The 16,046-nt window shown below is 43.5% G+C and overlaps 1 non-coding gene across 1 annotated transcript; it reads left to right on the top strand.

Annotated features, from left to right (window-relative positions):
- The first annotated feature begins 5,910 nt into the window (after positions 1 to 5,910).
- LOC132542733 (U6 spliceosomal RNA) lies at positions 5,911 to 6,020 on the top strand. The gene has a single exon (XR_009553707.1). It is a non-coding gene; the product is annotated as a U6 spliceosomal RNA (small nuclear RNA).
- The last annotated feature ends 10,026 nt before the right edge of the window (positions 6,021 to 16,046 follow it).

The following is a 16,046-nucleotide window of genomic DNA, read 5'->3' as shown; positions in this document are numbered from 1 at the left end:
GGACATTGTCCTCTACCCTCAGTTCTGGCTTCTCACTCTCTCACATCGTGCTAGATCAAGACTGAAGTATGGGTGGGAAGCCTATCCCTCTTTCTTTTGCCCTCCTATGGTATGATTGGTTCTCTGTGGGTCAGAAGAGACAACTACAACTATGTAGATCCCACTCACAAGTCCTCTGCAGTCACCTCCTCTTCACCCTGTTGACTGACAGAAAATCCCCTGGGAACAACCCCTCCTATGCCAGACCTCTGTCTCCCAAAGCAAAAGCCCCAAACTTTTTTTTTCCCTCAGCTTCAGTCCCTTTCCTCAAAAATCTTTCATGGGAAATCTCAATTAAAAGATGGATTTAGCATCTGCACCACTTGGGGTCATGGCAGGAAACAGAATCCATCCCAGAAGGCTCTAATGATAAGATTTGAATGAAAACATGCCTTACAGAAGTGTGGACAGAAAACAAAGGATGGGGAGGATCACTAGGGTGCTGCTCTACTCATGGGGCTAAAGAGACAGAGAAGAAATAGTGTTCCCACTGCCAGGAAGAACTGGAAATGAGGGGAAGGAGTTGCTGGCGACAGTGGGGTCTTGAGGGATATGCCATGGGCACATGAGTGAGGATATTGTATGATTTTCCTACCCTTCTCTAGCTGGAGTCTCCCATTGGCTGAATCCAACCTATGACAAGTATGAAAATCCTGGAGAGACAGCTTGAAAGAGGCCAATTTCCCAGGACCAGAAACTATCCAGGGAAAGGGATAGGGGGAGAGGCATAGAAAAGGAATGAAAAGCAGGTATGGACTAAAAGAGCAGCACAGCACAGAAACCAGGGCTAGCGAAACTGCCTCATTTTGCAAATAGGAAAAAATGAGCCTGGGAAAGGTTGTTAATTTTCCTTACCCACACAGAAGAGCTTGTGGCCCAGGCCTCTAGCCACCATGTTCTCTGCTGCTTGTCACCCAGCAGAATCCATGACTCCAACACTTCCTTCTATGTAGTCTCTTGAAGTGTTTATGCACTAAAAATAATTATTTAAACCATTTTAATAGGGTACATTGCTTTGAATTCCTTCCCTGACAGGAAATATGCTGGCTGACTGGTGATGGGAGGCTTGGCAGCTGGCCCTGAACTCTCTTAACCCACCCCTTACACACACACACACACACACACACACACACACACACACACACACACACACACACATACACACACACTTTGAGGTTTTTCGTCCAGTGCTATTGCTAAAGTCCAAACTGAATGGGGAAAGACTAGAATTAAACAATAATTACCCCTTGCATTATTGCTCTATAGCCAGCAACTGGATTAATATTTGGAAAAAGTTGGAGGGACAATTTAATTGAATTCCAAACATAATAAATTGAAGCCAACTCATCCAATTTATGGCAGTGTCTTCTGGCATCTTTTCATTTTGCATCGCATTCATTTGGAGCCAATCAAATTAGGATGCTCATTAGTGGCCAAGGTGGGCCAGGCTAGAGCCAAGCTCCCTGCTGCCAGCAGTACTAATTGGATCTCTGCAGCAGGATCACTTAGGAGTCAACTGAGGGGGGTGGGGAAGTCCTTCAGGTACAGTGGTCACCACCTCATTAGCAAGAAAATTGACTTGGGAGGACAAATGTGGACTCCAGATCCAACTACTAGCTTAAAAAGTGACCTCAGCCTTTACCTATCCACCTCCTCACTGGGATAAGGGCAGCAGCACCTACCTTGAGATCTGTAAATACCAAGTGAGGTCAAGATGTCGTAAAGGTCTCCTCTTCCAGTTCCCCAGAGTCAGGCCTCTGCTGTGTAATCCCACCATGCCCCCATTAAAGGTACTCCTAAGGACCCAATTGTATCTCTTTTTCCTTTCTTTATGGAGGGCAGGGAGGCTAATGATTTACAGTACAGTTGGTGACACATGAGTACAATTTTTCATCCCCATGATAGGTGTCTGAAAAACACCCTCACCTCCAATTTAGGTCCTGATTTTCAACCACCATGCATCAGGACCCTAAAGCCCTTCAGCCCTCTCCTTTCCTTGTTCCTCAGAGTCCTTTGCTTTAATGCAATACACCATACTCACTCCCAAATTTCACTCTGTATACTTTCTTGCTGTCCTGTTTCTTAAGTTCTACCTGTGAGTGTGACCATCTAGTATTTATCTTTCTCATTTTAGCTAATCTCACTTAAAATTTATTATTATTATTTTTACCAGAGCACTGCTTAACTCTGGCTTATGGTGGTGTGAGGGATTGAACCTGAGACCTTGGAGCCTCAGGCAGGAATGTCTCTTTGCATAACCATTATGCTGTCTACCCCACCCAAAACTTTTTTTCAATTTTTATTTTCATTTAGCTAATATCACTTAACATGATTCCTTCAAGCTCCATTCAAGATGAGGCAAAGAAAATAGCTTCATTATTATTAACAGCTGATATATATATATGAACAAAGACCCAGGATCACTATGGGGTGGAGAAGGTGGGAGGTCTGGCTTCTGTAATTGCTTCTCCACTGGATATGGGTATTAGCAAGTCAATCCATACCCCCAGCCTGTTTCTATCTTTCCTTAGTGGGATCATTTGTTAAGTATTTCTAAAATTCCCAGTCTCTCTAAGCCAGATGTCTGCTTATTCCTGAATGTATGAGAAAGTTTATATATTTATACAGAAACATATCATTTGCTAATTGGTGTGTGTGTGTGTGTGTGTGTGCTCTACACACAAGCACATATGCACTGATATATAAGAATGTTATAGATCCCTATGTCAACAACTCTGGCTTGAGGAAAATGGAGGGAAAATGGTCAGGTGATAAAGTACTAAGTCCAAGATAGTGACCTTGCTTGCATCACAGCCATACAATCTTCAGGCAACATTACTGTTTTGTCTTTCTTTTCCTCCCTGCATCCTCTAGACTCCTCCTTTTCTCTCTACTTATCTCCCTATCCTCTCTCTCTCTCTCTCTCTCCCTCCCTTCCTCTCTTAATTTATAATATGTCACTGTCCTACTTTCTTAAATATAATAATGAAGTAAGTAGGTTTCTCTAGGCCCCAAAGCCTAATTTAAATGCTCTGTAGGAGAGCTGTTTTGTGTGCTTGCACCTCAGATTTCTGTAGCCTTTCTGGAGCAGCTACCTTTCATGGAAGGAAGAGGCTGCTGGTCCAGCTCTTTCTGATCTTTTCACTGAAACCCAGCTTACCTCCAAGTTTCAAAGTTCATGTGTCTGTTCTCAGTGGACACCAGCATCAGGTTCTTTCATTGAGCTGTTTACTCTGTTCAGGAGATAAAAACTCAGTGCCTTGGGAGTCGGGCTGTAGTGCAGCGGGTTAAGCGCAGGTGGCGCAAAGCACAAGGACTGGCATAAGGATCCCGGTTCAAACCCCGGCTCCCCACCTGCAGGGGAGTCGCTTCACAGGTGGTGAAGCAGGTCTGCAGGTGTCTGTCTTTCTCTCCCCCTCTGTCTTCCCCTCCTCTCTCCATTTCTCTCTGTCCTATCCAGCAACGACGACAACAACAATAATAACTACAACAATAAAACAAGGGCAACAAAAGGGAATAAATAAATAAAATATTAAAACGCCAGTTCGAGCTCCCGGCTCCCCAGATGCAGGGGAGTCGCTTCACAGGCGGTGAAGCAGGTCTGGAGGTGTCTATCTTTCTCTCCTCCTCTCTGTCTTCCCCTCCTCTCTCCATATCTTTCTGTCCTATCCAACAATGACAACAACAATAATAACTATAACAATAAAACAACAAGGGCAACAAAAGGGAATAAATAAATAAAATAAATATTTTTTAAAAAAATCTTTAAAAAAAAAGTCATAAAAAACTCAGTGTTTTAATTAAAGAGACTATAACCAACTGGAAAGACCAAAAAAAAAAAAAAGGCACCATTTTTTTTGCAGTTCCAAGATGCCCTAGTTGCCCTATAGAGTCAATGCAAAATGCTCAGGACTTGCAATGAGATGAGGGTACTTGGAAAAGTTTCTAGAGAAGATAAAACTTAGAACTTGAAAGTGTGCAAGGATTCATAAAATCAATCTAGGCAAAGTGTGGCATGATTGATAAAAAAAGAAAATGAGTATTTTACAATCTTATAACCCACTGTTAATCACAAGTAAAAAAAAATAGTGATTTAATAATGATTAACATGATTGTAATGTAACAGGGGTACAATTCTACACAGTTCCCACCACCAGAGTTTCATGTCCCATCCCCTCCATTGGAAGCTTCCCTATTCTTTATCCCTCTGGAAGTATGGACCAAAATTCATCAGGTGCAGAAGGTGGAAGGTCTGGCTTCTATAATTGCTTCTCCTTTAGACATGGATGTTGGCAGGTCAATCCATACCCCCAGTGAGTTTCTATCTTTCCCTAGTGGGGTAGAGCTCTGGGGAAGTGAGGTTCCAGGACACTAGTGAAGCCTAGGGAAGTCAGGATGGTGTCATGGTAGTGTCTGCAACCTGGTGGCTTAAAGGTAGTAAGATATAAAGGACAAGTTGTTTAATAAACAGGAACCTTAAGATGAGAATAGAGCAGATGAAACTAGGGATCTTTGTTTGGTAAGTAGCTAAGAAGTCTATTATAGGTGTGTTCCAAGGGGCAAAGTGCTCTGTAATGAGTAACTTTAGTAGTTTTTGCCTGAGTCCAATAACTAACATGCAGGTAGACTAAAGTATTGTCTGGGAAGATGGTATTGGAATAGAAAATAAAACTGAAAAGCTAGATTCAGGCAGAAAGTAGTTCCCAAATATAAGGAAAGCATATAAATACCATTAACTATAAACACCATCAATCTGACTTAGGGCCCATATCTATTCATATGTAGCGCAGAAGCCTGTGTAGCCTCTTAGTCCCTGTTACTCTGAGCTTGCAGTCCACGGTCACAGATCGGAACAATCTAGGCTGCAGTTATTTCAGGACCAGTCTTCCTAGTAGCCTAGAAGGTTGACCCAGCCTCCCTTCAGAGAGTGGGGCAATCCTTACGATTGCTACTTTACAGTGAGGGTATGGTCCTGGAGAGGGTTTATGATGATGTTCCTGATGGAAGTGACCAGTGATGGTGGAGAGAGAGATCTATTAGAGGTCTAGACCTACCATATCTAGGAAATGGATGAAAATGAGGAGCCTAGAACAGTGGTAGGAGAGAAAGTTGAGAACAATAGCTGGGCCACAGATGGTCCAAAGGGCTCTTCTCTGTAGAGTAGAGTGATGTCTAGGTGATGGGAGCCCCAACTGAGGGGGCCAAGGTCAGATTTATGGTTTATCTACAAAATAAACCACTGGGCAATAAGCCTGGAGGTGGAGGAACCAATGAAGGAAGTCCAAGGCAAAGCAACAAGACTGAATCAGGTGTTCCAAATTAGACATTCATGTAGTTGGGGAGAGGAGTAATTGCAATGGAAAATCTCACGGGAGTCCAGGAAAAGTGTCTGCGTTTTGTTTAGACTTGCACGTCAGGTATGTATGAGGCTGGGGAAGGGGGATGTCTGGGTAGTGACACCAACCAGCAAATAAAGGAAGTCAAGAGGAGATACAGGTTAGAATTGTTGATTTATAAGTAGCCAGTGAAGTCATGGAAGCATGTACAGTTACTCATAGGTTATGTGTCTGGTGGTACATAAAAGTCAAGAGGGGACCACAAAAAGGCTGATATCAGAGAAGTATAAAGGATCAGGAGAACAAAGTCAGAGTCGTGTCATGGAAATTAACAGAAGAGGAAATCTGAGTGACACAAGTATGAGAAGGACCCAAACCTTGTGATGATTAGCATATGACTTTATGGACATCAGTTTCAGCAGCTACCTGCCAAAAATGTCTATCAGTTGAGAATCAAAGAGAAGACTAGAACACAGTGGTCATCCTCAGAGAAGCTTCATTTTCAAGGGAAGAAGATCCAAAAAGAAGAGGTTGGGTGCTCGCTTCAGCAACACATATAGTAGAATTGGAACGATACAGAGAAGATTAGCATGGCCCCCACCGCGCAAGAATGACATGCAAATTCATGAAGTGTTCCATATTTTTATTCAGAACTCTGGAGGTGGGAACAGTATGGGATTATACCCCTGTTGACATGTAATTTTGTAAATCAATATGAAATCACTAATAAAAAATTTAAAAAAGAAAGAGGAGGTTGGTGAGTTTTTGGAATGGGTTTCACTCATGTAGATCTTCAACATATTTGTAGGTTGGAATAACAACACAGAGAGAAAAGAGGGTCTGGAGGTGACTTTAAAGGATGCTAAGCTAGGAGACTAGGGAAATGTAATGCCACTCATTAGAGGATAAACTTTGGCATAAGAAGCCTTCGCCATGGGCTTTGGGTTTGTGTCCTTTCCTCAAGTTTGGAGGATGGGGCACTCCCCAGTCCTGCATTCCAGGCTGATTGAGTGGGGCAGGAGCAGAAGCTGCCTGGCAAGCCTCAAGGACTGACATTCTGAATGAGAACAAAATGGAATGTGTTACTGGACACAGGCCGGAGGACTGGCGCCTAGCATGGCAAGTTGGCAACACTGTGACATGAGGCCCTGACACTGCACGTCCCACAATTTTTCTCAACGTTTTAGACATTTATGGCTTGTTATCCAACACCACGTGTCCATCGATTTTCAACAATAATTCACAATAATAAGGCTGCTATCTGGCTTTTAATAGCTAGTCACACAGCCTTGCCATGGCTAATGCTACCTCAAATGACTACACTAGATAGAAGAGACCCTGGCCTGGGTATTCTAGGTCAGAAGAATCAGGACAGTGATGAAAAATGAGCTCAAGATTTTAATAAGAATCAGGCAACCAGGGAAAAGGCAGTGGCACACAAGGTAGAGCACATACATTATCATGCATAAGGACCCAGGTTCAAGACCCTTGTCTCAAGGATGTAGGGAAGTTTCACAAGTGGTAAAGCAGTTCTAGAGATATCTTTTTCTCTCTATCTCCACATTCTCTCTCACTTTCTCTCTGACTCTGTCAACAAAAAGAAAGGGAAAGTGATCATAAGTAGAGTTGGATTAATTATATAGGCATCAAACTCCAGAGATAACCCTGGTGGCAATTAAAGAAAAAGAGTTGGGGGGTGCACAGGCAGTGGTGCACCCAGTTGAGAGTACACATTATCATACTCAAGGACCCAGGTTGGGGTGGGAAGGGGGAGCACTTCATGAATGGTGAGGTGTTGGTATGCTTCTAGTTCTGCTGCTGGGATCCCTTCTGTTACATTGCTTGACGTTGTGGTCTATTTACATGATCATTCTGTTACATTGGTTTGGTCTCAATTCCCCCGCCTCTGGGAGATATGGTTTAACCCTTGCTAGTTTTGCGCTTCTTCCTTCTCCCCGCCCCCTACCCTAGGTACTTCCAGAGTTCCTGATGCTGCCACCAGAGGAGAAAGATGCAGGACAGATTTGTGTGGTGATTAGATTAGATTAGTTTTTTGAACCATTTGCTCATGAATAAAGAAATACTGCTTCTCTGCTCAGCCGTGTGTCCCTAGTCTCTGTCTCCCACCCACGAAGCTAGCCCGGCATACTGGCGCCCCGAACACTGACGACATATGGCACCCAATGTGGAGCATGACCTGCACATCCCCAAGATAAGTGAAGACTTTGGCTACCTATCCACTATGGGCTGCTTTTCTGCTTGTGAAGAGGTTTCCAAAGGCCTCTACCCTTTCTTCATGAGACTGTTTCTCTGTTTCTGGAACATTTCGTTCTGGGCCACACTCTGGTTTCCGCCCGCCACCCGCCTACAGAAGCCTGCTCGCAGTCGCGGGGCAAGGGGTGGGGCTCGGAGATGCACTGCTGCCACTGCCAGCATGGCTGCCACAGCCTCGGGAACCGGGATCAGGGCAGCAGGCATGGTGGACAGGGCTGCAGCACATCCTGGCCGCCACCCCGGGGCACCTCGGCCCACGCCTTCTGCACAGCCGGCCCACCCACCGTCCTGCTATGAAGTCTGGGCAGATCACAGACCACCTGGAGACTGTGGGCTCCCTGCCAGGACTGGACCCCCTGGCTGAGATCCCCAGCTCGGCTCTGATGGCAGAGGAGTTAGAATACACAGAGATCCGTGCAGTGATGGCAACCTACAATTCCTGGAAGTGGAGCCACGCGGGAGGCCACCTCCAGATGGTGCACCTCCCGAACGGCTAAGACAGTATAGATCTAAACTCGTGTTTAAAATGACATGTCTTTGTAACAAAAGTTTTTCTCCTTGTGTATTGAAGACCATGTTTATGTGTGTGTTTAAAGTTTGGTAAACATTAACTTTAAGGTTAGAAATGTAACTTGTGTATTGAAGACCATATTTATGTGTGTGTTTGAAGTTTGGTAAACATTAACTTTAAGGTTAAAAATGTAAATTTAAGGCTATATTCTTACCAGGCAAAGTTAAATAAAAAAGGTTTTCAACATAATTCTTATAAAGGTAAAATTAACTTACATTTAAAGTCTGAGGTAAAAATTAGTTAAAAATCAATATATTTTAACTAACTTGGTCTAAAAAAACCTGCGCACACTTAGGGTGTGTCTCCATCCTGTATGGGTGTAACAAAAGATGAAAAAAAAAGACGTTGTTGATATGTGAAGCTCTCAAATATCTTCTCAATTAGGAAATATAGATTGCACCATGGTTATGCTAATGATTCTCATACCTGAGGCTCTAGCAGTGGTTCTTTGACTTACCACATTTTATTGCGCTTAGATTGGTTAGGAGCCTTAAAATGAAATGAAAAAGACCTTCCAAATTTATAAAGATACTTAAACCAATTATAATCAACGAGTTATCAATTGTGGTAAACTTCTCACCTGCTACAAGTTTTGTTTCATAAGTAAGTGAATTGTAGCTGTCAAGTTCTCTACAGAAAAGCAGAATTTCAGCAGCTGACCTTCCTCATGCAACAATTCACCCCCCGGCAATTCTTCAGTGGACATCTGCTTTGAACTGGCACTTCTATCAGACTTACTGGTACACAACACTACCGTAGCTTCCCTTTATGCTGCTGGGTTTCTCAAAGACTGACTACAGCCAGCTGCCTTGGGACTCTATAGACCATAATCCCCCCCCATGCTAGGTAATGCCCACAGAGGCAGGAAATGCCCGTCGAGGCAAGAAAACCCCACAGAGACAAGAAAATGTCCTTTAGCTTGATAAAGCCTTGCCCACAGAGGCAAGAAATGCCCCCCTCAGGCCTTCCCTTGGCATCACACTGGTTCTTGTTGCTCGCTTACTTGTTCCTCCATGTTTGTGCCAGTTTCTTTTTTGAAAATGCCTGTACGATATAGGCTTCTGTTCACCCCACACTCCTGATACTATGGTCAATTAGTTAAAAAGAAAAGGGGGAATTGTTGGTATGCTTCTAGTTCTGCTGCTGGGATCCCTTCTGTTACATTGCTTGACATTGTGGTCTATTTACATGATCATTCTGTTACATTGGTTTGGTATCACTCCCCCCCCCCACCTCCGGGAGATTTGGTTTAGCCCTTGCTAGTTTTGCGCTTCTTCCTTCTCCCTGCCCCCTACCCTAGGTACTTCCAGGGTTCCTGACACTGCCTCCAGAGGAGAAAGATGCAGGACAGATTTGTGTGGTGATTAGATTAGATTAGTTTTTTGAACCATTTGCTCATGAATAAAAAAATACTGCTTCTCTGCTCAGCCATGTGTCCCTGGTCTCTTGTCTCCTGCCTGCAAAGCTAGCCCGGCATACTGGTGCCCCAAACACTGACGACAGTGAGGCAAGTCTGTAGGTGTCTCTATTTCTCCTCAATCTCCCTCTCCCTCTCCCTCTCCCTCTCCCTCTCCCTCTCTCTCTCTCTCTTTCTCTCTCTCTCTTCCTCCAAGATTATCACTGAGGACAGTGAGGCAAGTCTGTAGGTGTCTCTATTTCTCCTCAATCTCTCTCTCTCTCTCTCTCTCTCTCTCTCCAAGATTATTACTGGGGCTCAGTGCCTGCACTATGAATCCACTGCACCTGGTGGTCATTTTTTTTTTCACTTTTATTGGATAGGACAAAGAGAAATTGAGAAGGGACAGGAGGATAGAAGGATAGAGAGGGAGAGAAAAAGAGAGACACATGCAGACCTGACCCACCACTTGTGAAGTGACCCCCTCTACAGGTGAGGTGTCTATATTTCTCTCTCCTTTTTATCTACTCCCCCCCAATTTCTCTCTTTCCTTCCAAATAAAATATTTTTAAAAGAACAAAATGGCCTGCAAGAACAGGAAGTTCATAGTGTTCGCACCAAGCCCCAGTGACAACCCTAGTACCAACTTAAAAAAAAAAAAAGTCATGCAACCCTTACCACATATTGAGAATTCTACTACTTGGGTTTGATACAGACTCTAACACCAAGGGCCTCTGCTCATTCCATGGAGAAGTCAAGTGGATACAAATTGCTCATTTCTCACAAAAATAGGAAACTTTGGAGCACTTCCAAAAGAGCACAGATTCTTGCAATACTCTTCAAATCTTCCATTTGACTAATATGGAAACTGAGACTTCCAGTTCCTTTTCTAGTTCTAATTATTGACTTCTAGATCTTTCTGTGAGTTGGTGACATGGAATCCATTGACCAAAGAGAAGGCAGCTACCATCATGTGCCAAGGTTTCTATGACAGTCAGTCCTTCTAGACAACAAACTGTACCTCATGTGCGAGGCTCAGAACTAAACATTCAGCCCTCATAATTACCAGGTTTAAGGACAAATATGAGAATGTGCTGTGGAGAGAGGTCTAGGGCAGTAGAGAGGAGGCCTGAAGAGAAGGTGGGTGAGCACAGCAGTCAATGACTCCCTCCTTTATCATGGGCGCTACCATAGACTCACTTTCCAACATTTGACAGAACTCTGCTTGACAGTGAGTTCAGCCTCTCTTTAACAAGAGCCCCAAAGGTTGTGAAAATGACCTTAAGGCCCCAAACTCCTTAAACAAACAAAATAAAATGAGCTGGCATCACACACACTGCCTACTAAAGTGTGTTCAATGGGGGAAGCCCACAGAGATAAGAGCAGGAACAAGCATGTTGACCCATTCCAGGATGGTACTCAGGCTCTAGCTGGACTTGTGTTGGACTCCAGGAGAGAGAGTCTGGGCTTCTATGATTAGCAAATACCAAAAGGGACCAGGTTTCAAGGTCCCATCATAATGTGGTGTAGCAAAGTCTAGCTAATTCTTCTAGCCCTTCACCCAAGACTGAAAAGCAGCAGCCCCAGGAGCTGAGGTTTCAGCCCACGGCATGTTTATATTCCACTAAAATTGTCAAGATTTAAGATTCAGTTGGAACAGCTTTTCTTGGAGCTCTGCCGCTTCTCAGTGAAATCAAGCTACAGAGAATTGCTATTACATTGTTGTCACTATGACCCTAAGCCCACCTCCTAGTCATCACTAAAAGCTGCCCCCAACACTTCATCTGCACTATTCCAGCCTTTAAGTCCATGATTGTTTAACAATTTGTTTGGCTTTGTATGTTAACTCTCTTTTCAGCCACTAGGTTCCAGATGCTAGCAGGATGCCAACCAAACTTCCCCGGACAGACAACCCCACCCACCAATGTGCCTTGGAGCTCTGCTTCCCCAGAGCCCTTCCCCACTAAGGAAAGAGAGAGACAGGCTGGGAGTATGGATTGACCTGCCAATACCCATGTTAAGCAGGGATACAATTACAGAAGCCAGACCTTCCACCTTCGGCATCCCACAATGACCTTGGGTCCATACTCCCAGAGGGATAAAGAATAGGAAAGCTATCAGGTGAGAGGATGGAATACAGAGTTCTGGTGGTGGGAACTGTGTGAAGTTGTACCCCTCTTATGCTATGGTTTTGTCAATGTTTCCTTTTTATAAATAAAAAAATTTTTTAAGCTGCTTTCTTTACATCAGACCTATCCATGGCACCCCATGCAAAGGCTCCGCAGAGCCTTCTCACTAACAAGACAAGGTCAAACTGCCCAGCTGCAATGCAATGCAAAGTCTTCCACACTGGGCACAGCTCTCTATCCGGTGTTTTGATTAATTAGTTAGTTAATTTGGTAAAGACAGAAATCAAGAGGACTGGGGAGATGGAAAGGATTAGAGAGAGACATCTGCAGCACTACTTCTCCACTCGTGAAGCTTCTAGTCCAATGCTAAACTCTGGCACCATCTTCCCCAACAATATTTTTAGTCCACTAGGCTCAGACAAAAATTACTAAAGTCATGGGCCCCTTGGAATATACCTAAAATAGACTTCTTAGCTTCTTGCCACACAAAGACCACTAATTTCATCTGCTCTTCCTAACTTTGGGTTCCTGTTTAGTAAACAATTTGTCCTGCTCTATATCTTACTGCCTTTCAGCCACCAAGTTGTAGATGCTACTATGATGCCATCCTGACTTCCCTGGTTAGACAACCTCACCAATGTCTCCTGCAGTCTTACCTCTTCAGAGCCCTGCCCCACTAGGGAAAGATAGAAATAGGCTAGAGGGGGAGTCGGGCAGTAGCACAGCGTGTTAAGCGCACATGGTGCAAGGACCGGCATAAGGATCCCGGTTCCCAGCTCCCCACCTGCAGGGGAGTCGCTTCACAATCGGCGAAGCAGGTCTGCAGGTGTCTATCTTTCTCTCCCTCTCTCTGTCTTCCCCTCCTCTTTCCATTTCTCTCTGTCCTATCCAACTACGATGACATCAATAACAACAGCAATAATAACTACAACAATAAAACAACAAGGGCAACAAAAGGGAATAAATAAATAAATAAATATTAAAAAAGAAAAAAAAGAAATAGGCTAGAGGTATGGATCAGCCGCCAATGCCCATATCCAGTAGAGTAACTATTACAGAAGCCAGACCTTCCACCTTCTGTACCCCATAAAGAATTTTGGTCCATACTAACAGAGGGATAAAGAATAGGGAAGCTTCCAATGGAGGAGATGGGACATGAAACTCTGGTGGTGGGAACTGTGTGGAATTGTACCCCTTACATTACAATCACTATTTAAATCACTATTATTATATTGATCACTATTAAATAACTAATAAAAAAAGTAAAATATATATACTGATGAGAAACCTCAAGCTACCACACATTGAAATGAGATGGAGGCCCCAACTCCATTTGGCAGGCAGCACACTCTGTGGTACCCAGGAACATGGGGGAAGGCCCATGTTTGCACCATTTCCAGGTTAGAACTAAGTCAGCCCAGCTGCTCCAGATATGTGGGCTGAAGATGTGGTTCTGTACAAACAAAAGATAGAAAGAGAACTCTGTCTTTGAGCAATACTTTATAAATCCACCCCATCATCTTAAAGTCATAAAACCTAGAAGGGACTGCAAATGACATTCACGGGGGGGGGGGGGGGGGCAATTTGCAAAGTAGCAGCTGGCTGTCACAAAGTGCACTATCTGGTGAGAGAGATATGGCTATCACAAGGTTCTCACCATGTTCTTTGTTCTGAATGCATGCCCTATTTTCAGTATGGTTTTCTTGGCAGGCTGAAAAATAACTAATCCACAGCCCTCTTAGTAGCTTTATGAATGAAAAGAAATGTATTTGAAAAGAGCTTTGTGCTGGTACTCAACTGATAAACTGTTTCCAGAGTTGACAGGACTCAGTCAAGTAAATGTGGCATTTAAGTAACTCAAAAGCTCGTGGGCCACGATTACACAGCCACACTCACCAAGTGCCCTCCTGTTCTTTGGTTCATTGGCAAGTTCACCCTGCAGATGCCTGCTTAGCTGCCCAAGGTAGGAAGGACCTGACTGTAGATAAGTAAGAAGACATGTTAATTAGTTGTGCAAATCTTTTTTCATTGTCTTCCTTTGCCCAGCCCCCCATGCTGAGCTATAGCAATGTATTTACAGCAAGTGTGAGTTGTATCAGAACCTCAAAGAAATACTTTAGAGAAAATCCCCAACACTACACTAAACTAGACCAAGTGTCTTGTCACTAAAGAGTATCAGTCCTCATCACTTTATTAAGAGAGAGGGAACAGTTGTGCTCATTCCTCTAACCCAAGTCATCTCTCAGGAGGCTGGCAGAATCAAATATTTCTTCTTTAAGCAACTTTTATGTCTTTTTAACATTTTCTCAACCATTCCATGCTTAGAAAGCAGTGAATTCCAGCAATGACCCCAACTTTGAGTGAAGAAATTTGACCTTGAAGTAGTCCTTGATTCCTTAAAGAAGTTAAGCCACAGAACACATGTGAACAATTTAGTTGGAGTCATCTCAGGAAAAATAGCTGCTGCACCTGGCTTTGTTCTCTTGACCAGGGTCTCTTAATAGCCATTACTCAACCCTGTGTCTCAGGAGGCTAATTTGTTAATTGACTTCAGTGTTCTGTCATCAGATTCATCTTCGTAAAATTAGAATTCTTTTGGTTCATTGCCCTGCTCTAGATCAGCCTTGATCCCACTCCAGTCACATCTTAGTCTTAACAAGACTTAGTTAGACCTTGGCCAAAGGGCCCTCCAGAGCTCCAGACTCAAGTATCTGATCATTCAGCTACATGCCTAAAAATGTCTCAAGCACAGCATATCCAAAAAAGAAAAGAAGGAGAATGAGAAGGAGGAAGAGAAGAAAAAGGAAAAGAAGTAGAAGAAGGAGGAGGAGGAGAAAGAGAATGAGTAAAGCATTATTCTTTCTCACTAAGGCGATCAGACACCACTCATTCATTATCCCACTGAAACCTGGGAATCACCCTTCTCTCTCCCACACCTAAGTCATCCTGCCTATTCAACACCCAAATGTCTTCTCAATCTGTTCTCTCCTTTGTGAGCCTACTTCCTCTGTAGTGTTTCTTTGAAGAACTACCTCTATTCCTTACTATGAAAATTCTACCAAGTTTGTGAAATTTAAGTCAAGCTGGCCCCAATCCAGGGGCTGTCCAGAGATCTGGATCTGGCAAAAAAAAAAAAAAAAAATCCAGAGACTAATAGGTTGATAAAGTGCAGGAGTTGAGGATCAGGTTTGCTATTTGGCACTACATAGGGTGGTTTGGTGTTCTGGGGTTTCCTCTCATTCTACCTCTCTCATAAAAATAAACAAATAAATCATTATTTTATAAACAAGTTACTTCAGAAACTTGGCTGTGGTCATCTGTTTAGGTCTGAGTTATCAGAATCCTCCCTAGCCTCCTGACAGGATAGGATAGGAAGCTGTGCTCCTTCTTTCTGGAGTCAAGGTAAAACAGAAGCTTAGGAGCCTCTTACTGATGTGTATAGAAAGTCTGAAGTCACAGACTGAGTCTTTTTAAAACACTGGCTGAGTCTTTGATATGTTGACCCTCTGAAAAGCCTAGACCAGGGAGAACAGAAGCAACCAGTGGCACAGCTATATACAAATAATGTCAAAAGACATAAATTATGATGATGTTGGATATTATACAGCAAATCCTAACAAAGGGATTTTTCAAAGTTAACCCAATTACCAAATAATGTGATTATAACAATAAGTATCTATTGTCTTCTTGAACCCCAAGACAGCAGGAACCTCACATTTCCACTATAGAGTCTATATTTCCCCCAGTCATAGAACCTTAAGGTGGGGCGCACTTTCCTGCATGCTTCTCTCAACTCACACTAAATAATATTGCATCCGCCAATCCCAACCTAATCAACGCAATGAGTACCACCTCAGCATGCTTCACTTCAGACTGTGTTCAGAGACTTCAGGTGTGGAATGACAACCCTTCAGCTTCATTATTCAGGTGAGACCTTTCCTTTCATAGTATTCTCTAATTCCATTCCAGGTGGTTCATTTCCTAACAAAGTCCCCAAACCTAAATACAGATTAGGTCCCCTGAGATAGAGCATATGTTCACACGTATCCATAAACTAGGGCAAAATATATACCTGAAAGCAAAAGTACGCAATAGTCTTCAGTGAGTACCCCCCAACACTTCATCTGCACTATTCCAGCCTTTAGGTCCATGATTGTTCAACAATTTGTTTGGCTTTGTATGTTAACTCTCTTTTCAGCCACCAGGTTTCAGATGCCATAATGGCGCCGACCAGACTTCCCTGAACAGACAACCCCACCAATGTGCCTCGGAGCTCCACTTCCCCAGAGACCCACCCTGCT

Source organism: Erinaceus europaeus, chromosome 1 (genome assembly GCF_950295315.1).
Source record: "Erinaceus europaeus chromosome 1, mEriEur2.1, whole genome shotgun sequence".
NCBI lineage: Eukaryota > Metazoa > Chordata > Mammalia > Eulipotyphla > Erinaceidae > Erinaceus > Erinaceus europaeus.
The sequence above is the reverse complement of the archived record's forward strand: the minus strand, read 5'-3'. Positions and strand labels throughout refer to the sequence as shown.